Source organism: Gossypium arboreum, chromosome 2, assembly GCF_025698485.1.
Source record: "Gossypium arboreum isolate Shixiya-1 chromosome 2, ASM2569848v2, whole genome shotgun sequence".
Taxonomy (NCBI): domain Eukaryota; kingdom Viridiplantae; phylum Streptophyta; class Magnoliopsida; order Malvales; family Malvaceae; genus Gossypium; species Gossypium arboreum.
The window spans coordinates 66,615,533-66,640,238 of record NC_069071.1 but is presented as its reverse complement, the minus strand read 5'-3'; the positions used below and the strand labels follow the sequence as shown (position 1 = coordinate 66,640,238).

General features: G+C 35.0%; 1 long non-coding RNA gene across 1 annotated transcript; it reads right to left on the bottom strand.

Moving 5' to 3' along the window:
• Positions 1-1,834: 1,834 nt before the first annotated feature.
• Positions 1,835-24,426, bottom strand: LOC108460132 (uncharacterized). Its single transcript, XR_001867474.2, has 6 exons — positions 23,684-24,426; positions 23,503-23,562; positions 23,323-23,420; positions 20,201-20,312; positions 3,048-3,132; positions 1,835-2,291 (listed from the first exon to the last, which is right to left on the bottom strand). It is a non-coding gene; the product is annotated as an uncharacterized LOC108460132 (long non-coding RNA).
• Positions 24,427-24,706: the final 280 nt, after the last annotated feature.

Here is a 24,706-nt window from a genome sequence, read left to right as displayed (position 1 = left end):
GTGATCACATCGGGAGATGAAGCATATTCACGCGCCCTTATGGCATAAGTTCTAACCGGAGCTCTAGCTTTAGTTTTAAACGCTGAATCTCTGACTGCATTCTTGCTGCTTGCCTTATTCCCAGTATTTCTCGAAGATCTTCCTCTCGAAATTGCACCACTAGGTTTTGCATTCTGAAATTTTTCTTTCTCAATTCTCTCAGGAAAATCTCTAATAAAATGATATGGAGAACCACACTGGTAACATTCATTAGTTCTACATGGACCAAGGTGACTTCTACCACATCGTTGGCACTTGAGTCTAACAAATCTCGAATTTCCCACACTAGCCACAGAAGTAGTCTGGGATTTAAAACCCGCATTTTGCTTCTTACGATTCCCATACGAATGTTCGGCCAAAATATGAGAACTAGAATACGTATCTCTGGATTTTCTAGATTGCGGTGGAAATGCACTACTCATCGGTCTTTTCTTCAAATTTCTAGTCTCAGCCTCAACCTTTCTCTTTTTTTTAATTAGTTCTTCAGCCTTGCAAGATCGATCAACAAGTACTACGAACTCTTTCAACTCAAGAATTCCCACAAATACTTTAATGTCTTCATTGAGTCCATCTTCAAATCGTCTGCACATTTTAGCCTCTAAAGGAATATATTCTCTAGCATACTTACTCAATCGAACGAACTCCCTTTCATACTCAGTAACTGTCATGTTACCTTGTTTCAACTCGAGAAATCTTTACGCTTTTGATCAACAAATCTTTCACTGATGTATTTCTTCCAAAATTCTTCTTGAAAGAACTCCCAAGTCACTTTCTCTTTCGGTACCACTGAAATCAATGTCTTCCACCAATAATAGGTTGAATCTCTCAACAAGGATATAGCACTTTTCAAGCACTCTTCAGGTGTACAAGACAGTTCATCAAATACCCTAATAGAATTCTCAAGCCAAAATTCTGCTTTCTCGGCATCATCATCAACATTTACCCTGAATTCTTTATCCCCTTGCTTGCGAATTCTATCAACTGGGGTTCTATGAAATTTCATCAGATCCATACCTTGAGGCATCGGGGGTACTGGTTGAGGAATCGGGGAAGGTGGGGGAGGTTGTTGACCATTCGGGTTCGTATGAATAAACTCGGTGTACCATGTATTCATCATCTGGAGAAAGGCTTCCCGAGCCCTTTCTCCTCCTCTTTTACCAACAGTAGGAGGTCGAATTTCAGTCGGCACCGCCCCTTCAGCAGGAGCTGGCGAACTGCACTCTACTTCATCAGCCACAACTGGATCAGGATCTATTTACTATAAAAAAATCATTTTAAAGGTCAGGAGTCGTCACATTAGCACAATATATATATGGCATGTATAGAAAAACCCGTACAAGCGCCATGTTAGTCTGAGAACTGACTAAACTGTAGCTCTGATACCACCAAATGTAACACCTCCTTACCCGAGACTGTCGTTGGAGTCGAGCATGAGACATTACTAAACTTATTTTAGCATTTAAACAAGTTCAAACAATTCTCGTAGTAAAATGTCCATCTACGTCACAGTCGCTAAAAAAATCATATCTCGAGTTACGAAACTCAAAATCAAATTCCATAAATTTTCCCTGAAACTAGACTCATATATCTACTTACTAATTGTTTTCCAGAATTTTTGGTAAGGCCAATTAGTATAGTTTATTAGTTAAAGTCTCCCCTGTTTCAGGGTTCGACTACTCTGACCCCTGTGCACTACGAATCAAATTTCTTCCTGTACAAAGATCCAATGACCATGTCGTTTGTTTCTATTAAAAATATACTCAATAAGGAATCCTTAAATATAAAGTGTGAGTCCTAATTATTTTTACACAATTTATGATGAATTTATAAAGTCAGAACAGGGAATCCAGAAATCGCTCTGACCCTGTTTCACCAAAATGTAAATATCTCATAAAATACAACTCTTTTACCTATATCTCTACTATTTTTAGTTATTTTTCAAACTCACGTCACTGCTGTTGTGTAATTCTGTTTTATAGCCAATTTCACCATTTTATGGATTTCCATAGATTAGTTAGCACATAAAGCATACGTGTTATCAAATATAATCTTGATTAGCCACTCCAATAGCTAATCACTCTCAAACATTTCCATGCCATCCATGAGCCATATCATAAGATTATATACACAAAATGATTATAATGCTATACATGTCATATTCCCAAAATATATAAGTCATTATACCGAAATAGTTTGTTGATAGTGTGAGCACGCCTCCGACTGTTCCCGATCTCCTAGCCAACTTGACAAAACTACAAAGAATAGAGAGGAGGGAGTAAGCATAATTGCTTAGTAAGTTTACATGTAAATAGCAAGTAACATAACCATGCAATAATACGAAATCCACATTTGCATAATATCACCAAAGCATTCATATCATATTTCTCATTCATGATCCTACCATATTATTGTTATATTGAAGTCTCAACCCGAGGGTTAAGTACATACCAGTACAAATTTTCTCATTCACCACACTTACCAACATGTCACCTTCGTTTTAGGTACTCACCTTATCCACTTAAGATTTACCCGTTGAACACATCAGAATATGATTCAAATACACGGATTTCATGCACATAAGTGCCATACCCGCAGCTAGACAAACTCAATAGCCTGTGAAAATTATGTAGCCAAGCTACCATGTAACCCACCCATAAGTGAACTTGGACTCAACTCAACGAGCTCGGGTGTTTGCATCCATAAGTGAACTCGGACTCAACTCAAGGAGCTCGAAACTCAAATATCATAGTGACATGTCACTTGTATTCTAATCTATTCCCAAGGTTCAAACGGGTTTTTTCATCGATCACACCTTTGTTGTCTTCCACGGAATATCAAAATTGATACTTTGGTGATAGTTCATACTCATCAAGTAATTCACATAATTACATATTATTCAACAATAACCACAAAACATAATATTTCATGATATTAATCATCATATCATATAAATAACATTAAATTACTTAAAATGACAGTTATGTTACTACATTTACACCTGAACTTACCTCGGTACAAAATAAAGAAATTTTGCAATTTAGTCCACAATCTTTTCCTTTCCCCGATCAAGGTCGATCCCACATCTTTCTTCATCTAAAATAACACATTTAGCTGATTTAATACTCAAATTTATCAAAATAGTCCTTAACTCTAACTTTTGCAAAATTAAGATTTTGCCCCTAAACTTTTGCATATTTACACATTTGCCCCAAAGCTCAAAAATTAAATTTTTTTTCCAAAATTATCATGTTTTATGACATGCTGATCATTTTTCCCTTCTATGGCAACATCAAATTCTCACTCTAACATGTAGTTATAAACATTAGGTATTTTTACCGATTATGTAATTTTACTCGTTTTCACGTAAAATCGTTTAGCAAAAGTTGTTTAACACAATTTAATGATTCATATTCTACCACAAAACATCAAAATAAACACATTTCACCTATGGGTATTTTTCCAAATATAAACCCTAGGTTAAATTATTGCTAGAATAAGCTAAATCAAGTTACCGGGACTCCAAAAACGTAAAGAACATTAAAAACGGGGCTTGGAATCACTTGCTATGGAGTTTTGAAGCTTGAAAAAAACCCTAGCTATGGAGAACCCTTGAAATTTTGGCCTAATGAAGAAGATGGACATATTTTTCCATCTTTTTCCTTTTTTTAATCTTTTAATTACCAAATGACTAAAATACCTTTCATTAAAAACTTTGGTTATTTCTACCTATGTATGTCCACTTTTGTCCATGAAAACCTAATGGTATAATTACCATTTAAGGAACTCTACTTCAATTATGCTCTTCAACTAAATCCTTTAACATCTAAAACTCATATTTATCAACTTTTGCAATTAAGTCCTAATAGGCAAATTAGACATGCAATTCATGAAATTTTCTATCGATATCCTAACACATGCATCTAATCACTCAATAAATTATAAAAATTAATTAGAATAAATTTTTCTACTTCAGAATTGTGGTTTCAAAACCACTATTCCGTTTAGGCCCTAATTCGGGATATCACAAAATTATTCGATACATGATTTAGAACTAGCTGCCATTGTATTTGCATTGAAAATCTGGAGACATCACTTGTATGGGGAGAAATGCCCAATATTTACTAATCATAAAAGTTTGAAATACTTGATGACTCAGAAAGATTTGAACTTGAAGCAAAGAAGATGGCTAGAGTGATTAAAGATTATGAACTAGTGATCGATTATCACCCGGGTGAGGCAAACGTAGTTGCTGATGCTTTGAGTAAAAAATATTTATTTGCATTAGGAGCTTTGAACACTAGTTTAACCTTATTAGATGATGGTTCTATCTTAGCCGAATTAAGAACTAAGCCAATGTTTCTTGAAGAAATTTATGAAGATCAGAAAGATGACAGTGAGTTGTAAGCCAAAAGAGCTCAGTGTGAGTTGGGTATATAGTCAAATTTTTAGATCAGTTCTGACGGTTGTTTAATGTTCAGAAATTGGGTATGTGTGCCAAATAATGATGAGCTTATTCAAAAGATTTTAGAGGAAGCGCATAGCAGTTCCTTGTCTATTCATCCAGGTAGTATAAAGATGTATAATGGTTTGTAGAAAATGTATTGGTGGGTAGGAATGAAGAGAGATATCTCAGAGTTTGTCTCTGGATGCTTGATCTGTCAGCAGGTAAAAGCCAAACATCAGGCACCTTTAGGTTTATTACAGCCTATGTTAGTTCCTGAGTGGAAATAGGGCTGAGTTGCCATGGATTTTGTGACAGGATTGCCGTTGACACCTAGAAAGAAAGATGCAGTATGGGTTGTGATTGATAAGCTAACGAAGTCGGCTCATTTTATTCCAGTTCATATGGATTATTCACTTGACAAGTTGGCCGAGTTGTATATTTCAGAGATAGTTAAACTACATGGAGTACCGTTATCAATTATTTCAGATAGAGACCCGAGATTCACTTCGCGATTTTGGAAGAAGTTACAAGAAGCTTTGGGCACAAAGTTGAGTTTTTGTACAGCTTTCCATCCTCAGACTGATGGTCAGTCAGAGAGAGTTATTCAGATACTTGAGGATATGCTCAGATGTTGTGTCTTAGAATTTCAAGGTAGTTGGAAGAAATATTTGTTGTTGGTAGAGTTTTCTTATAATAATAGTTACCAGTCAAGTTTAAAAATGGCACCTTATGAAGCTTTGTATGGACGTAAATTTAACACACCTTTGTATTGGACAGAGCTTAAAGAAAATTAGATTTACGGGGTTGATTTAGTTAAAGAAACTGAAGAGAAAGTGAAAGTTATCAGAGATTGCTTGAAAGCAGCTTCAGATAGATAAAAGTCTTATGCAGACTTGGAAAGAAAAGAGATTGAGTATCAAGTTGGTGACAAAGTGTTCTTGAAAGTATCCCCATGGAAGAAAGTCTTTAGATTTGGCAAGAAAGGCAAACTAAGTCCACGTTTTATTGAACCGTTTGAGGTGACTGAAAGAGTTGGACCATTAGCATATCGGTTAGCTTTGCCGCTAGAGTTAGAGAAGATTCATGAAGTGTTCCATGTGTCCATGTTACGTCGTTACCGTTCTGATCCTTCACATGTGATTGCACAGACAGAGGTTGAGATTCAGCAAAATATGACTTATGGTGAAGAACCAGTAAAGATTTTAGCTCGAGAGGTCAAACAACTAAGGAACAAAGTATTGCACTTGTGAAAGTATTATGGAATAGGCATGGGGTAGACGAGGCTACGTGGGAGCCTGAAGAAGTTATGCGAAAACTGTATCCAAATCTTTTCTCAAGTATGATTCTCGAGGACGAAAATCCCTAAAGGGGGGAGAAATGTAACATCCCAAAATAGGGACTAAATGAAACAGTGATTGTGAAACCACGAATCCGAGATAGAAAAGTTTATTCTGATTAATTTTTATAATTTACCAAGTGATTAGATGCATGTGTTAGAGTGTCGATGGAAAAATTTATAGATAGCATGCTTAATTTACCTACAAGGGCTTAATTGCAAAAGTTGATAAATATGAGTTTTAGATGCTAAAGGATTAAATTGAAGAGTATAATTGAAGTAGAGGTCCTTAAATGGTAATTAGACCATTAGGTTTTCATGGACAAAAATGGACATACATAGATAAAAATAACTAAAGTTTTAATGAAGGGTATTTTAGTCATTTGGTAATTAAAAGATTAAAAAAGGGAAAAAGATGGCAAAATGTGCCCATCATCTTCATTAGGTCGAAATTTTAAGGGTTCTTCATAGCTAGGGTTCTGTCAAGCTTCCAAGCTTCATAGTAAGTGATTCCAAGCTCCGTTTTTAATTTTCTTTACGTTTTTGAAGTCCCGATAACTTGATTTAGCTTATTCTAGCAATAATTTAACCTAGGGTTCATATTTGGAAAACTACCCTTAGGTGAAATGTGTTTATTTTGATGTTTTATGGTAGAATATGAAGCTTGAAATTATGTTAAACGACTTGAGCTAAGCGATTTTAAGCGAAAACGAGTAAAATGACATAATCGGTAAAAATACCTAATGGACATAAGTACATGTTAGAGTGGGAATTTGATGTTTCCGTAGGTAAATAAATGATCAGCATGTCATAAAACATATGAATTAGGGATAAAGTTTCATTTCCGAGCCTTGGGAAAAAGTGAAAATATGCAAAAGTTTAGAGGCAAAATTGTAATTTTTCCAAAGTTAGAGTTAAGGACTGTTTTGGTAAATGTGAATGTTAAATAAGTTAAATTTGCTATTATAGATCAAGAAGAACGAAATTCGAGGTTAGATCAAGGAAAGAAAAAGGTTGAGGACTAAATCAAAATATTTGATCGTATTTTGTATCGAGGTAAGTTTGCAGTAAATAAATGCAATGTTTTATTATTTATAATTAATGATGCTATTTTTCAGCATCTATATATTTATTTTGTAAATTTATTCCTTGATGATTCAAGCAAGAATTGATAGAGAAATGATACTTAAAAGTTCTGGGTGAACCTTAGGAATGTGTAGGATACAAATGTCATGACATTAGGGTTTAAGGATACCAAGTAAGACCATGCCAAGGCATGGCATTGGTAAGTTTTACAAGGCAAGGAAATCATGTAAGACCATGTCGAGACATGGCACTGATAAACTACGATACGAAAAAGATCTCATATAAGACCATGCCAAGGTATGGCAATGGTGAGTTCATAAGGTAAGGATACCACGTAAGACCATGTCAAGACATGGCAATAGTAAGTTTAAAAAGAAAAGGTACCCGTGTATCCTTAGTATTCCAAGTGGTTCAACGGAAAATTTAAAGAGTGTACCAAAGGGAAGGTAAGATAAGTCCATGTTCGAAAGGTTCAGGTTATCTTGATAATTCATTTAGAATGTTGTTATTTATTTACATGCAAACTTACTAAGCTTTATGCTTACTCCCTATCTTTTCTCTCTTTTTTATAGTATCACAAAGCCAACTCAGGAAATCGTAAGGACATTGATAAACCGTAATTTATACATATTTTTATCCCATGCTTAGCCTATTTATGAAAGGTTTCTCTTTAGATTTGGTGAATTTGATGCTCCTAATCCTTTAATTTCATGTTTTATACTTAGGAGAGCATGGGAGAGTAAAAAGAGCGAGAAATAGGCCGAAAACGAAGAAAAATGACCCACGTGGAAAATGAACAGGGCCTGGACTTTCTCACACGGGCGTGTCACACAGCCGTGTCCCTTTGGCAAGATTGAAGCATGACTTACACGGGAATACTACATGCCCGTGCCTATTCAACAGCCTTGACCAAGGGCTGGAGTAATCGCACACGGGCGTGTCCCTGCCGAGCCCAAGTATAACCCTATTCGAAAAAAGCCACTTTCGGGGGCTCTTTGGCATTCTAAAGCCTATTTAAACACCTGATGAGGCATTTAGAAGGGGGACGCAGAGTAGGAAGCAAGGAATTACTCAAGGAAAGCTGATTGATCCATCTCAGAAGCCGGATTCATCATCAAGACTGAAGATCTCCCTTCAAGTTCCTTCAGGAGTTTTGGGTTTTCTTATGTTTTGTTATCTTTATGTTTTTGAGATGTTTTCTTTCATAAGTATGAACTAAACCTCCTAAATACCTAGGGGGAATGAAACCTAAGACGGATCTTGTTATTATTATTTGAATTGTATGATAAATATTTGACTTGTTCTTAATTATGTGTTCTTAATTCTTGTTTTGATATTCCAGGATATTGATTCAAGTTAAGCTCTTATTCAGAGGAGGAATAGACCCTGTCTAAGAGTAAATTTGTCATAATTAAGTGGAGTTGATTACACGCCTAGAGATAGGGTGATAAGATTTTGCCGGATTAGAGTGAAACCTAATAAGGGAATCCATAGATCGAGTTAATGCAATTCTAGGGTGTTAATTAGAAAGAGATTTCAATTATTCAACCTAGGGTTAGATATTATTAGTCTCGAGAGAGATAATAATATAACTTAGGGATTTCTACGGATCAAGTCAAATGAATAAATCGTCTGATTCAAAGTCAAATAACAAGTGAAGTCTAGGTTAATTTTTCCTTAGGTATTGTCTTAATCAATCGAATTTTCCCAAAAGTATTTTCCCAAATTTTCTTTCTGTGCATTCTTAATTAATAATTAGTTTAGATAACCAAACCTTTTAATTTTTAGGCTAGATAATAAAAAGGAAGTAAATACCAGTACTCGTAGTTTCTTTCTATGAGACACGCCCATGCCTCGAAACCGTGGTTGAAACTGAGAATGTAACACTCGTGAGACACACCCGTGCCATCCACCCGTGGTCGACACTGTCAAAACGAACACGAGCGTGGACCTATGTACAAGGGCATGGGAGAAGAAAACGAAGTAAGACACGGTCGTGCGACACGGCCGTGTGCACCCACACGCCTAAAGAGCACAGGCGTGGGCCAAATGTCAGACGCGCCCAAATTCAAAATTCGTGAAACGCAAGGGCAAAAATTAGGCCATATGGGCGTGTTCCACGGCCATGTGCCCCAAAATCTATATAAACTCCTCACTATTCATCATCTCCCTCCCCAAAAAAAGACCCTAACCCTAGTTGCTACAACTTTACACGCCCAACCCCCCACGCCCGTGCACTATCTACAACATCGATTTTGATGCCCCAAGCTCCTTCTTTTTGTTTTTGTTTACTCTTTTCTCTTTATTTTCTTTAAATATGTTGCTTATTTCATGATTCTTCTGCTTTATTGAACTATTTTGAATGAATATTTATAGTTAGAATATTAAAATACTCATGCTTGTTTAAGAAATTTTTTTTTTGTCAATTTAATTACTACATTATGCTATACTCTTTCATTTTTCCTTGTTTTTATGAAATTTATGCCTACCCACATGCATTCATTCATAATTTCCATAATCCTCTAACTTGATATATTTAGTGGGTTTAGTTTGTATCATCTCGTACTTCAATCTCATAAAATATTCATATTTAGCCTTGATTTTCCATACTATTCTTAGGGCATATTGGTTGAACTTCGATTTTTCAATGCAGGTACAATGTCGTCCTCACGTGGTAAGAAGACCCCTGTTCCCACCATGAAGAAGAGGAAAGGAGTAGCGTCATCCTCGGGTCCTACCATGGAGATTAGTCACCCGTTCCTCTAGGTTCCCTTGGGACCCCAGGAAGAATTATATCAGATATTACAGGCCCGACCCCTAGGTGAGGCCACTGCATTGACTAGGCCGCACTCGAGCAGATTTAATTGGCTGATGCAGTCTGAGTCCTCCTAACGACTGACCCGTGGGGGCTCTTCTTTGAGATCGTCGAGCCGACTTATCTTGAGCATACATTGGAACTCTGCTCGACGTTCCATCTTTAGACCGTCATGACAAACTTCGACGATCCTGGAACAGTCCAGATTCACCTTGGTGGTTTAGTACGCTAGTTGAGCGTACCCGAGTTCGGGATTGTACTAGGGCAATACACGGAGGAATTCATGGATGATAATGAACTCAACACCCTCCACCGCCACATCCACTACTCCCTCTAGAGGGACCTCGTCCCTGCCTCGGCCACCTATGACCTTAGCCACTCCAAGGCATCAGCTCTCCCTGCATCCTTGAGGTATCTACACGCCATCTTGGCTTACACTCTGACGGGGAGACGGGAGAGCATCAGCGCCGTCACCACCACGACGCTTATTTCTTATGGAGTATGGCGAATGGGCATATCATTAACCTCACCTACTTTGTTTCCCTCGCCATTCGCCACTAGACGGAGCGGTACAGGAGAGGGGTCATCTCTATCGGGCCCTATGTGACTCGGCTGGCTCGGCACTTTGGGCTCCTCAATGCAGCAGCCCAATCATCCTCCTTCACTCTCATCGGCCAGATGTCCCCATAGGGCATCTCGAGCATGCTAAGTATAAGGATGATTGAGAAACGACGTGGCACCTACCCTCCTTAGTACGGCCTCGTCCAATCCACCAAGGAGGAGGATCCAGAGGACATTATTGATGATGTCCCTCCACGTCATGCGGACCAACCGTCTCAGCCACCACCCCCTCTCGTCCAGTTTATGCGGCGGCTTCATACGCTGACATCTCTGAACGCCTTACTCGATTCGAGCAACAGTGTTTTCAGTGCTTCGATAACATTGATGCTACTCTACAACAGATTTGTCAGCACTTCCACATCTCATTGCCACCCCCACCTTGTGAACCATCTAGCGATGAAAATGTTTAAAAACTTTTATTTATTATTTTATGTTGTTACTTTTATTCTATTTTAAGACTACTTTTTATTTTTCTTTAAGCTTATTTTTATTAGGTTTTATAATTATTATTTTACAATTTTTAATTTAGGCTATTTCATTACGAGTAATTATTCTTTTTTATATATTTCCTAAAAAAGTTCCTGATTCTATCACAGTTATAAAGAGCTCCAAAGCTCACTATTACGTAGGAACTTGGAACTCCATTGGGAAAGGTTCTCCACGACTGCCATGCCCTGCTGGACCACGACCATAGCCAACATGAGATATAATATTCTTTTGGCACAGCATTTGTGGAACCCAACCTCTACCACCACCAGAGTATCCTCCTCCACCCTCATCATTGCTTTGGCCGTTTATTCTCCATGACTCCAATTCAAGGAGTTCATTCATTATTCAGGAAGTTTCACTTCTCTCCCTATCTTATGATTATAAATCTATCTTTGTCAATATATCTTTCTTTGTACATTGAGGGCAATGTACATCTTAAGTGTGGGGGGACTTTTATATCATCATTAGAAATCCCTGAATTGTCTTATTCTCACGTGAATCACTCATATCACTGTTAGAATGAATTTTGATTAATTTATGATTTTTATTGATATGTCTTGAATTAAAACATAGGTATTTATGCATTGATTGTTTAAACTTTAAGACATTAGGGAATCAAGCATGATAAATTGATTTTTTGAAGAATTAAAAACTTTTAGGTTGTTTGCCTAAGTTTAGGTATTATCTTAAGTTGAAATTCACAAGTTTAAACATTAAAAAGCCATAATTCTTGTGAGATCTTGAGCCTTTAGAGCATATTTTATTCCTTTCATGCTCACTTTCATTATGAGTGCGTCAGTTTTGATTTGTTATTCTAGAACTTTCTTGATTAAGCATGTCAAGACCACACCATTTGATTTGATATGTCAAAATGATAAAGGCACTTAGGTTTAACCCACTCACTCCACAAAAGCCTACCTTCATAATTAACCCTTAGTGAACCCCTTTGAGCCTAACAAACCATTAATTGATTTACCCTCAATATTAACCCATAACCCATTATTGTTGAAATCCCCTAATTTGATCCCTAGTTTTGTCGAGATTTGATTTGAACTAATTGCTTAGCTATGTTTTGTTCTTCTATGTATTTGACTTGTTCCTAAAAAAATAATAATAAATAAAAAAATAAAAATTTTACTTCAATACATATTAGTCGTAATTCATCGTTTTTTAGCTTGAGTGTTAATTCCATATTCTGAGAAGAAGCTCACTTGTAGTCAACTGATGACTAGTTATTTTTCTAGCTAGGTAATTTTTCAATTCAATCTCGATTCTAACATCTTCTTTCAGCTCGTGACCACTCCCTTAACCAAAGCCACGTTACAACCCTCTAAAAGACCTTTTTGATTGATGTATTAGCTCAATATATAGTGGTGGAGATTTGATTTTCAAGCAAGCCTATGGTAATAACTTTTCATATTGACTAATGAGTGCTTTTATTGATGTCCTTAAACACCTTGAGTGATTTGAGTGAATCTTTAGTGAGGATGTTAAACTCTGTGATATTTTGATCAAAGGTAATCACTTAGATGAGGGGGGACACCTATATTTTCGTGATAAAATGCTTAACTTAAAATGTTTGAAACTTTAATGCACTTTTAGTTGAATTATCAATGTATGAGTACTTATGGATTATTTTGAGATATTATTGATAGGGATTATAAATTGAGAAGAATTTATTTTGATTATTAGTTAAGGATTTTTGCTTGAGGACAAGCAAATGCTTAAGTGTGGAGGTATTTGATAAACCGTAATTGATACATATTTTTATCTTATGCTTAGCCTATTTATGAATGGTTTCTCCTTAGATTTGGTGAATTTGATACTCCTAATCCTTTAATTTCATATTTTATATTTAGGAGAGCATAAGAGAGTAAAAAGAGTGAGAAACGGGCTGAAAACGGAGAAAATGGACCCACATAGGAAATCAACACGGCCTGGACTTTCTCACACGGGCGTGCTACACGGTCGTGTCCCTTTGGCAGGATTGAAGCACGACTTACACGGGTATACTAAACGTCTGTGCCTATTCAACAGCCTTGACCATAGGCTGGAGTAATCGCACACGGGCGAGTCACACGGGCGTGTCCCTGTCGAGCCCAAGTATAACCCTATTCAGAAAAGGCCAGTTTTGGGGGATGTTAGGCATTCTAAAGCCTATTTAAACACCTGATGAGACACTTAGAAGGGGGAAACAGAGTAAGAAGCAAGGAATTACTCAAGGAAAGCTGATTGATCCATCTCAGAAGCCGGACTCATCATCAAGACTAAAGATCTCCCTTCAAGTTCCTTCAGGAGTTTTGGGTTTTCTTATTTTTTTTTATCTTCATTCTTTTGAGATTTTTTCTTTCATAAGTATGAACTAAACCTCCTAAATACCTAAGGGGAATGAAACCTAAGACGGATCTTGTTATTATTATTTGAATTGTATGATAAATATTTGACTTGCTCTTAATTATGTGTTCTTAATTCTTGTTTTGATATTCTAGGATATTGATTCAAGTTAAGCTCTTATTCAGAGGAGGAATAGACCCTGTCTAAGAGTAAATTTTTCATAATTAAGTGGAGTTGATTGCACGCCTAGAGATAGGGTGATAAGATTTTGCCGGATTAGGGTGAAACCTAATAAGGGAATCCATAGATCGAGTTAATGCAATTCTAGGGTGTTAATTAAAAAGAGATTTCAATTATTCAACCTAGGGTTAGACATTATTAGTCTCAAGAAAGATAATAATATAACTTAGGGATTTCTACGGATCAAGTCAAATGAATAAATCGTCTGATTCAGAGTCAAATAACAAGTGAAGTCTAGGTGGATTTTTCCTTAGGTATTGTCTTAATCAATCGAATTTTCCCAAAATTATTTTCCCAAATGTTCTTTCTATGTATTTTTAGCTAATAATTATTTTAGATAACCAAACGTCTTAATTTTTAGGCTAGACAATAAAAAGGAAGTAAATACTAGTACTCATAGTTCCTTCGGGTTTGACAATCCGGCCTTGCTGAACTATACTACTGTTTGATAGGTACACTTGCCTTAATCATGATAATAAGTTAGTCTCAAGAACGATTCATTCATAAATCTTTAAAACCTGTCACGAATATCACGTATCAGACATCGGAGATTGCCTCACACTATCAACAAGCTATCTCGGTATTTTATGACTAGAAATACTTTAAGTTATGGCATGTATAGGGACTTGGCTATTTTGTGTGTATGTCCTTATGATATGATTAAAGAATGGTATGTGAATACTTGGTAATTATTAGCTTATGATATAGCTAAATAAGAACATGTTTTGGTATTATGTATACCTAAATGAGGTTTGATGGAAAGAAATTATGAAGGAGTAAGAGTTGGCCATGGAACAGTTAGGAAACAGCAGCAATGATGTGGATTTGAAAAATCACTAAAAATTGTAGAAATGGAATTAAATGGTGAATAAGATTAGAATTATATCTTATTGAGTCTATTTTCATAGGAAAGAAACAGAACAAGCAAAGAAAGTTTATATTTAAAGATATTTAAATTTTTGCAAGACTAGTTCAGAGTGACTTTGTGATCCCCTGTTCCAATTTGAAAAATCACTAGAAATTTTAAAAAAATAATTATAAGTCATAGTTTATATTTCTAGATTCCTTAGTGAGTATATTTTCATTAGAAACAAACAAAAACATTATCTGAGTTTTGTATAATGAGATAATTGATTTTTAGTGAAGAGAGGTCAGGTCTGTTAAACTGCAAAACAGGGGAAACTTTAATGAATAAATTATACTGATTTGCCAAACCGAAAATTTTGGAAAAATTATGCTAAGAAGGTATCTGAGTCTAGTTTCAGGAAAAATTTACGGATCTAAATTTTGACTTTTGTAACTCTAGTTATAATTAATTTAGTGACTATTATGCAGATTGTCAGTTTTATTATGAATAGTAAAATAAATTGTTTTGATTTGTTTAAGTAATTGGAAATTTTTTAATGTTCTCAGTTTGGTCCTGAACCATTCCAATTGCATGTTTTAGGGCCTCAAAGGTCCTTTTTAGGGATTTATTGTATGAATGCAAGAGAATTAATTTTAAAAAATTATGCCCCAAACAAGTAAGATAAGTCTGGTAACGCCTTGTACTCGACTCCGGTGATGATCTCAGGTAAGGGGTGTTACATATAATAACAGTTATCAATCCAATATAAAAATGGCACCTTTTGAAGCTCTTTATGGGAGAAAATGTAAAACACCATTGTATTGGACTGAGCTGAGAGAATCCAAAACGGTGGGAGTTGATTTGATCTGAGAAACTGAAGATAAAGTTTATATTATTTGGGATAGTTTGAAAGCTCGTTTGATCGTCAAAAATCATACGCGAATCTTAAAAGAAAAGATATAGAATTTTCTATTGGTGATCGGGTATTCTTAAAAGTCTCTCCGCGGAAGAAAGTGTTACAGTTTGGTAGGAAAGGAAAGCAGAGTCCGAGATTTATTGGACCGTATGAAATTGTTGAAACAATCGGCCTGTAGCTTATAAATTAGCTTTACCCTCTAAAATCGAGAAAATCCATAATGTGTTCCATGTATGGATGCTGAGACAATATAGATCTGATCATTCACATGTGATTCCTCATAGTAAGATTGAGCTACAGTTAGATTTGACGTATTCAGAGGAACCAGTGAGAATTTTAGCTTGGGAAGTCAAAGAATTGCGGAATAAACGAGTTTTGTTAGTAAAACTATTGTGGCATCGTCATGGTTTAGAATAAGCTACTTAGGAAATCGAAGAATAAATGAAAGTACAATATCCGAATCTATTTTCAGGTAACAATTTCGAGGACGAGATTTCCTAAAGGGGAGAGTTGTAACAGCTCGGTTTCCAGTGGTAACGAAATAGTGATTTCGGGAAGACAAATTTCATCGTGTCGACTCGTAAATACTATTTTTAGAATATTTATGAAGTCATTATAGTTGTATTAAAATTTGGTTTAGAAATATTAACGTTTAGTTAGTTAATTTAGGAAAAATGACTAAATTGAAAAAGATACAAAAGTTGTTAAATAATGCATTTAGGTGATTAAATAGATTATTTATTAATTGAAGAAGGATATATATGGTAATTATGCCTTAATTAAAGAGGTAGGACGACATTAATAAGGAAAAAGACAAAAAAAATTAGTAATTAATGGCAAAATGATAAATAAATTGAAATTAGTTAAAAACAAATAGAAAAACAAAACAATTTCTATTCATCTTCATAATTTGGCCAAATTCAACATTTGGGGGGAGATCTTCACATTTCGGTTCTTTATCTTCTTGCATGTGAGTTCAATTCTTACCCGTTTCTTTTAATTTTTATGTTTTTGAGATCGTTGCAACTAGGTCCAACTAGCCTCTACCTTTGTTTCTGATTCTGTTAAAAATTTTGGAAGTTGCCATTATTGAATACTAGATGTTTTTGATGAATATCATGTATTTGGAACTTTGATTGTGTTGTGTGATGATTTGGTAAAGTGATTTTTGTTAAATTTTGATTTTTAGGATTAAATTGTGAAAATGTCAAAATATTAGGGTTGGATAGTAAATTTGATGTTTATTAGGGGTTTTGAGGGCCTATAATATTTGGATAAATTATTGATTTGAGGAAATTAGTTAATTTAATAAATTAACTAATTAAGGGATTAAATTGCAAAAATTGTAAAAGTTTGGGGTAATTGTGTAAATTTAAAAAAATAAAAGGGTATTGATTGTAAAATGGATTAAAAATGAAATATATGCTTATAAATGAGTAATTTGATAATTTAGCTCAAGATTTTGTAGATACTCATGTTAAAGAAAAAATAGCGGAATAGTCCTTGAACGTCTGCAATTACTACAATTCAATTTAGATAAACTCGTACAGTTAAAATTTAATATTTGTATTAATTGGTGATTGATATTATATATATATATATATATATATATACATATATATATTCTATTATTGGAAATGAATTGTTGTTTGACTTATAATATTGAATTTGATATTCAGTTTGAATTGAACGCAGGAATTGAGTACATTCTTGATTTGGTGTATGACAGGGGTTTGGAGTGGAGATTGTACTAAAGGGAGATATCGAAATTTTACCCAAGTAAACTGGGGTTTAGCATTTATTGCGAACTCTCACGTTTTACTTTTTGTTTGGCGTGATTGGGTGGATCAGCTCACACGAACTTCTGTTTAGCTCTTACAAGCTTCTGTTGGCGTATTCGGGAGGACCAACTCTTATGAGCTTCTGTTGATGATGTACTCTTACCCTCAATTTGTTCTTCAAATGGAAATTCTCGGTAAGGTGATTTATTTAACAAATTTAAAAGACATGTTATTTATTTTTTTATTGATTTGAACATGGATGTATTTATAAATTGAAGTTGTGAATGATAGGGAGTTCTCTTGGATGATTTTTATTGTTTGATTTATTATAGTTAGTTTGGTAAGATTTTCGTTTAACTCGTCAAACTTTCTAAGCTTCATTAAGCTTAATTGTGTTGTTTGATGTCATTGTAGATTTTCGGAAGGTTGGAAGATTGAATCGTCATTCAAGCCACACTATCTAGTTTATCTCGGTAGTTTTTAAAATGTTTAATTCAAATTATATGGCATGCATAGGCTTTTGTGCGGTTTTGGTCAAATTTTGGCTTATGTAAATATTATAAATGATATTTTTTTTTATATAACCAACTTGCATATTGGTATGAGAATGAGGTATAATTTTGATGCTAGTATGTGTGATATATATGTATTTGAATTGTGGTGATTGTGGTAACTTTGTTAGGTTTATTGATTAGGTATTGTTTGAAAGAGTTGATGAATTGAATTGATGTTTATTTTGTGGTGAAAATGTTATATACTTGTGGTACCATTGAGGGTACATTGGTTAGAAACTATTTAGGTAGGTTTGACGTGTTTATGGCTCGATTATTGTCGTTTTGGATTGGTATTTTTATTGGTATTTGAGTTTCTTAAGGTTTAAGCAATTATGAAATGGTAAACTTGTGTTTAAGTTTCTTTTTGGGACCATATGGCCTGAGACACGGGCGTCTGTCTCAACCGTATGTGACACATGGCCGTGTGTCCCCTGTAGGTTCAGTGCATACAAGTCAAGCTGTTACATGGCCTAGCACACAGCCTGGCACACGGGCATGTGGCTTGGCCGTGTGACCCAAATTAGTGAGTTACACGAGTACAAGCACAGGCTAGGACACAGTTGTGTGTCCCTATTTTGAATGTCCACGCGACCTAAGACACAGGCGTATGTCTCAGCAGTGTGAGTCACACGGCGTATGTCTCAGCCGTGTGACCCCTACAGTCCAAATTTTTCAACTTTTTCCAATAATTTCCAATGGTTTTCAATTTAGTCCAGGACTATTTTCAAATTATTTTTATGGCCTCAAAATCTCAATTAAGGGACATTATGAATGTAATTAGATTATGTTTGTATTGATGTTTGAACTGAATGTCTTACTTTTTTGTTAGTCTAGTAATGCTCTATAACCCTATTTCGGTGATGGATACGAGTTAAGAGTGTTACACTCGCAACAAAAAAAAGGAATACAATCAATTTTTTGAGGCTGAAGATGGCAGGGTCATGAAGGAACAACGCAAGATGGCTCATATTACAAAAGCTCTTTTTAAAGGTCTTTTAGCATCAAAATAAGGGACGTCTAGCATGCAACATTTTTATCGGGGGTTGAGAAATGTATTTTCGATGAGATGAACTCTGAGTTAACAAAGCCTAATTCAAAGGATGAGGTTCTTACTACTTTGAAAGGAATGAGACCTATTAAGGCACCATGTATTGATGGATTTCCGACCATTTTTTTCCAACGATGCTGGTATATTGTAGGGAAGGAGGTTAGTCTTCTCTGTTTAAGTGCCCTTAATAATAAGATGAACATGAAAACTTTAAACGCTACTAATATTTTTCTTATTCCAAAGGTCCAAAACCCAACAAATATTACTAGTTTCAGACCCATTAGCTTATGTAATGTCATCTATAAATTGGTGGGAAAAATGATTGCAAACTACTTGTAGAAGGTTCTTGGCTTATGTATTGATAGTTCTTAAAGTGCTTTTTTTTCCTGGGCAGGCTAATATCGAATAATATCTTACTGGCATATAAGATATTGCACACTTTTGGTCAAAAAAAGGGGAGGAATTAAAGGGCTAATGGCCCTAAAATTGGACATGAGTAAAGCTTACGATAGAGTGGAATGGGGTTTTTTCAAAGGGATAATGACTAAAATAGGTTTCGCAAAGGCCTGGGTGGATATGGTGATTAAGTGTATATAAATTATTCCCTATTTAGTAAGCATAAATGGACTAAAAGGAGACTCTTTTTGCCCTACAAGAGGGCTAAGGTAAGGGGATCCCTTAAGCCCTTTCCTTTCTTTGATTTGCAATGAGGGTCTATCTACTCTAATGCATTGAAGTGGACTTACAATATTGCATTTACTCTTTGTAGATAACTGCATCTTTTTTGAGGAAGCTACTACTAGAGGTGCAACTATTTTGAAAAATATATTGAAAGAATATGAAGATTGTTCAAGACAATGTGTGAATTTTGATAAGTCTACGGTTTTTTTCAGTACGAATACTCCTGAAAGTGAAAGAGTACAATTATCTAATGAGCTGGGAGTGAGATATTCAAATAATATAATACTTGGGGTTTCATAATGTGGTTGGTAGAAAGAAAAAAACATCTTTTAAAATCTTAAATGATCAGATGAAAAAAAATTGACAACTGAAGTACACGATTCTTATCGCAAAGAGGGAAAGAAGTCTTCATTAAAGCAGTTTTACAGTATTTTCCAACCTATTCTATGGCTTGCTTTCTACTTCCAAAATAGTTATGCATAGAAAAAGAGGGAATAATTGCCTTGTTTTGGTGGCAGAAATCTCAAGGAAAATGTGGCTTGCATTGGTATGCATGGGGGAAATTATGTGATTTGAAGGAAAATGGGGGTTTGAGGTTTAAAAGTTTGGCGAATTTTAACATAGCCCTACTAACAAAATAGGGATGGAACTTATTTGAAGCCCTAATTCTTTAATGGCAAAATTTCTTAAAGCAAAATATTATTCCAATTCGAATTTTTTACAGGCAAGTTTAAAACATAATGCTTCTTACACGTGGAGAAGTATATGGGTGACGAGAAACGTACTTTAGGAAGGCACGTGCTAGAGAATAGGAAAGGGTGATAAGGTTTCTATTTTTAATCATGTATGTTTACCAAGTTCTGACAATTACAGGTTAATTCATCCAGTTGATAATTGCAATTTGGAGTATGTTGCTGAGCTCATTGACATTAATAAAAGAGAATGGAAATAAGAGATAATTTTCAATACCTTTACTGCGGCTAATGCGGGAAGGATCCTTCGAATCCTATTGGCAACAATACCTTGAAGATGAACTAGCCTGGAGGCGTGAGCCATTGTGAGTGTTCTTGGTACACATCGTCTACAAAATATTACAGATGGGTATTAGCCATTGGGAGTGTTCTCGGTACGCATCATTTACAAACTATTACAGATGGGTATTCCTACTCCTACTTTAAATGCATTACAACTCATTTCTAGATATTTCTACCCAACATTATGGAATCTTAAACTCCCACCTAAACTTAAGATTATAGTATGGCGCATCTCAAAGAATTTCATCCCAACTAAAACAAATATTCATTTTAAGAGACTAGTAACAAACACAGAGTGTCCACTGTAACACCCGTTTTTGAGTCAAATCGGAACAGTGGTTTCGGGACCACAAATTTGACATCAAAATATTTATTTCATTATTTTATTAAAGTTTACAGCATGATATAATTATTATGTGAAAGTTTCGTAAAGAAATTTTACTGTTTAAATGTTTAATTTGATAAAAAGGACTAAATCGCGTAAAGCGTAAAACTTATGTGCTATTAGTTTAATATGCCTAATAGCTATGGTTTATTAAATTAGACGTCCTTAAGTTGTAATTGGACCATTGGTTGTTTAAATGGACAATTATGGACATTATTATGCTTGTTTTAATGGTTTTATTATAAGGTTAATATAGTAAATTAATGATTAATAATAGATTAAATGAAACAAAACAAATGCTAGCCTATTTTCTCTTCTTCTAGCCAAATATTAAGGAAAGAAAATAGCCATAAAAGCTCTTCAAGTTTCGACAATTGCATGATTAATTAGTAGGTGATTTTTGACCCAGTTTTTAATAATTTTTATGTTCTTGAGATCGTTGCAGCTTAATCTATCTAGCCTGTATCTTCGATTTCAAAATTGTTAAAGATTTGTCATGATGCCATTGTTGAATACTTGAGTAATTTGATGATTGATGATGGATTTTGAATAGTTGTTGATAGTTAAACTAGTTTTGTAAAGTGATTTTTGACAAAAATGTCAAAAAGTGATTAATTTGTAAAAATGTAAAATTATGTGGGTAAAAGTGGGGATAAATTGAAAATATGGGCTGTTAGTAATGTATAGCAAATTAAGCTAGGCATGGGTTGGTACTACATTGCATGAATTTGAAATTTTATGTGATAAGGATTAATTTGTAAATATATGAAAGTTGAGGGGAAAATGTGTAAATTTGCCAAAATATGAATAATGGGCTAAATTGAATTGATTGAATACTGAATGTACTGAATTTGATAATATATAGATCAAGATAAGCCGAGACCGAAATTAGATCAGGGAAAAAGAAAAGTAGACGAATAGTCGATATTTTTCACCGAGCAACTCGAGGTAAGTTCGTATAATTTAGAATCGAACTTTTAAATACTTGTATTGATTCAAATGTATGTATATAATTGAGAAATTGATATACCTAGAATACGAATGCCTAATTGATAAAGACTGATGGTTACCAAGCCCCGTTTGAACCATATGAATTAGTAGGATAAGAGTGACATGTCACTAAGGTTACCGTTTTGGTTGAGTTCCTGCATTTGTTACGAACTCACCACAGCTCGTATGAGCTTTCCGATATATCATCTCGTAAGAGCTTGCTGTTCTCAGCTCATATGATCTTACTGATTCAGCTCGTCAGAGCTTACTGTTTCAGCTCAATAGAGCTTACTGTCCATCAGCTCAGGAGGAGCTTACCGATCATGGCTCGAAAGAGCGGAAATGATAATGAATTGACGGATTACTGATGTATATCACCAGAGTATCTTTTGAAGTTCTAATGGGTTCAACGGGCATAAATATTGTTTATACTGATGAGTACTGTTATTGAGTGAATTATTGATTATATGACTGAGAGTGAAATGTTGAGTATGATGTCCATGATATATGAATTTGGTATGATATGTATATATATTGAGTATTGAATTGAGATAATGGATGTAACCTATTGATGAATGCTTGTGTTAGGCATTTGGAAATTGTAATGAGTTTACCTTATTTATTTATCTTGATTTGGTATAAATGGTAAGTTTAATTCTAAATTATACGGGCTTACTAAGTTTTAAAGCTTACTCTGTTTCTTTTTCTATGTTTTATAGAGGTTCGTTAGCTCGCTCATTTCGGACAAGTCAGAGTTTCACATCACACTATCTAATTTCTGATTGGTACTTTTGAACTTGTGGATAATTGTAAATATGGCATGTATAGGCTAGTTATAATGGTGCTAATTATGGTTACTTGAGATATAATTTTTGGTACATTTTGTGTATAGGTTAAGCCATGTGATTTGGCTAAACTTGATGTTATATTTTGGTGTGTTTTAGTAAGTAGTAGATTGAATGGAAATATGCAAATATGTTCTATTATATGGTAGACACATGAATGGAAAATGCATGATGATAATTAGGTATTTGAATACTATGTTGAATTGGTAATATGTGTGTATAAAATGTTATGGAATGGATGCCTATTGAGTTATGAAATGATGCAATTTATGCTTGTACATGTATGTGAAAATAGGGTGGCATAATGGCTTTGCAAATAGCTTTTTTTTGTCCACACGGGCAAAGACACAGGCGTGTGTCTCAGCCATGTGTGACACACAGTTAAGTACACGGCCGTGTGTCCTCTAGTATTGAAATTGAATTGAAGTCAGTATGCTCCACATGGCCTCACACACAGGCGTGTGACTTGGCCGTGTTGATAAGTCAGTAAACTCTCTAGTGTTCACACGGCCTGGCACATGGGCATGTCTTCAGTCGTGTGATACAAGTCAGTATTTATGCCTTGTTTCTACACGGCTTGTGACACGGGCGTGTCTATTAGCCGTGTGAGGCACACAGTCTATTCACATGGGTGTGTAACCCTTGAAATGTTGAAATTTTTCTAAGTTTTCAAAATTTTCTTATGTTATCGGTTTAGTCCTGAACCACTTCTAAAGCATGTCTTTAGCCTCGTAGGCCCTTATAAAGGACAATAAGACATTGTTGAATGGTTATTGTATATGAATGTATGAATGTATGAAATATGGTTATTAAATGATGTGTATTAATCGGTAATACCTCGTAACCCCACTCCGGTGATGGATACGGGTTAGGGGTTTTACATCCACAATATCGGAAAGAAGCTGAAAATACATCACATTTCCTCCTTCACTGCCCTGTTGCAACAAATGTATGGAGATTAGTGAATCTACAGTGCTTAATACCAAATAATATTCAAAACTGGTTCGAATGGCTTACTTGGGCTTTTGGTAACTATTCAAATCCCCAGAGGCAAGTGATTTGTGTTTGCCTTTGGGTCTTATGGACGGATAGGAGCAAATATGTGCATAAAGAAATAAATAAATTGAGTAAAGATATGGCTTTTTTAATTCAGAGATATATAAAAAAAGCTAGACAACTTAGAGGAGAAATGACTTACCAAGGCAACGATCGGAGAAACATGGACTCCCCCGTCTGGAAAAGATATTAAAATCAACTTCGACTCAGATTTAATAGAGATCTTTTCAGAGTAGGTTCGAGAGTGGTTGCTAAAGATGGAAGGGGTAAAATTATCACCTCCAGAGCGACCATCCACGAAAATGTTGGTTCGGCTTTCGCAGCAGAAGCACATGCATGTTTAGAGGCAGTTAAACTGGGGTTAAAAATGAAAGATCGTAACATCTATATTGAAGAGGACTCGGTACCAGTCATTAAGAAATGCATTTCAAACTCTAGAGACAAATCAGAAATATGTTCTATTATCCAAAACATAAAGGCTTTACAGAGTGAGTTTAGATCTGTCAAATCCCAACATATTCATCACATACTAAATAATCTGGCAGACAAAATAGCCTCTAAAAGCTTGGAGAAAAGGGAAAGGTTATACCTGGAAGGCTCAATACCAAGATTCACAGTTAAAGCTCTAGAAGATGATTTGATCAGAGAACCATATTGAAGTTTTGTGAGGAACACAATGTTTGCTCCCTAGGAATCAAAACATTGGAGAAGAAATGTTTTTTTTATTGAAATGATTAATTGAAAATTAGGGGAGCGTTTTGGATGGAAAAAAGGGCTTCTGGTAAAGATAAAATGTCAAGTAATTATGGCTGGACAGTTAACGAGGCAGATGATGACTTTCTCGAGGAAGTGAGCTTTAATACTCTGTTTTTCTTTAATAAATGCTTTTTCTTTCTCTCTTCATAATGTTGTTATTGAAAAGTTGTTAGATTTTGATAGGGGGTCGTGCAGTGGCTCTTGGACATGAGACCTAATCCCTGTTCATTTCGTTTTTATTATTATAAAGTCCAGTTCGTTTTTGCTCAAAAAATTGCAACTAATACAATATATCATTATCGATTAATTATTATTAGTATCATATCTCTTAACTTTTCAATCAAATATAATTATATGATCTTTTCAAAAAATAATTACATGATAAAAATTATTATCCTATAACTATGAG